The sequence below is a fragment of the Mya arenaria genome, chromosome 4 (genome assembly GCF_026914265.1).
Source record: "Mya arenaria isolate MELC-2E11 chromosome 4, ASM2691426v1".
NCBI lineage: Eukaryota > Metazoa > Mollusca > Bivalvia > Myida > Myidae > Mya > Mya arenaria.
In genome coordinates this window covers 41,842,801-41,844,413 of record NC_069125.1, presented here as the reverse complement: position 1 = coordinate 41,844,413, position 1,613 = coordinate 41,842,801, and positions in this window count along the sequence as shown.

Below are 1,613 nucleotides of genomic sequence, written 5' to 3'. Positions count from 1 at the left end.
AGACAAATGAGTTAGTGATTACTTCCAGGCGGACGAATGAGTTAGTAATTACTTCCAGACGGACAGACAGACGAATGAGTCAGTGATTACTTCCGGATGGACAGACAGACGAACAGAAACGCTTGCATGCACGTAGGCACGCATGTAGGCACGCACACGCTCACTTTTTTGTGTTTTTTTTTAAATAAACAAGCTTAGAGTTTAAAAAATAAATATAAGACAAAGATTTTTATGTAAATATTCACCAGTAGCATTTTCAAAGCATGTGATTTTCAAACCACGAAACATGCAAACTAACTGGCTAAATTATAACACAAATCGCATTCAAGTATCAAATATAAATTGACTTTCCGTGAAGTAACTCAAGTACTGGTAGGGTATCATTGTGTAGCAGTTAAAAGATTTATGTTCGTTGATAAAAAGTATTTGCTGTTCAATAGCCATTCAGGATGTTTGCCTTAAACCAAAGATAGTCTTAACCAATCTGCCAATCATCTGAACGACATGTAAGTGTTGGTTGTTCTGTATGTTTAAATGCTTCCTACAAACTTAATTGCTATGAAAACCAGGTAATCATTCTGTGCAATCAGGTTTGGGTAAACCCATACAAATGATGGATATGCATTCAGTTGAGCAAAAGTAATTCTATATGTTTCCTTATTTGCTTCATTAATACTTTAGCTTGTTGGCAAAACCCCAACAATGACTAGCTTCTACTGAATAGAAAAGATGAAATTCTGTGCAATGTTGTTGAATTAATTATCAAAGCTATATTAAAGCAGCACTCTCACAGATGTAAAGTTTGAATTTTTTTTTTTAGTTTTTGTCTCCAAATTAGATTATTTTGGTATCAATGCCTTCAATTCAGTCATATAAGATAACTCACAATAGAACACATTCTATAGAAAACTGCCGAAAATTTGGGTTTTTCTTAAAGCGTTAGTAACAAATTTGACCTTGACCTTTAAACTGGGTCTTGCACACCACACCAGCCTGCTTCTCAAGGTGAACATTTGTGCTAATTTACTTTAACCTGGCCATAAGACACAGGCTGGACAAGCCAAAATACAAAGAGTTTGAACCCTTGATCCTTCAGTGTGACCTTGATCTTTGACCTGCTGACATGAGTCTTTAATCGATAGTTCATCATGATGAACATTTATCCAAAATGATTTCACAATTCAATATAAAAAAATGTGCAGACCAAACATTACTTGTTGATGTCCATCAGCCAGCAATCAGAAAAACAACATGCGGAAAACCTGGTTAATAATAATTACAATATTGAATCATAAACATTGTAATACAGTTTTAACTGTGATACATATCTTTCCCTCTGTCTATCAGTAATAGTCTAAAGTTATGGATCAAACCTATTTCAGGGTAAGAGTGGTCTAGTAGTATAGGTGTCCGCCTCTAACTTGATCATGGCCTCTCAAAAAGGACACAGTACTGGTTTCTAGCCAGGAAACAGACTCGAGAGAGATCTTATAAGCTGTTTGCTTTCATCACAATCGAGCTTATTTAATAAGTTTACACCAAAACTATTTCAAAATTTCAAATTTGTTGTACAATAAAATGTTCTAGACACATACCAAGGTAATATCTTTGAC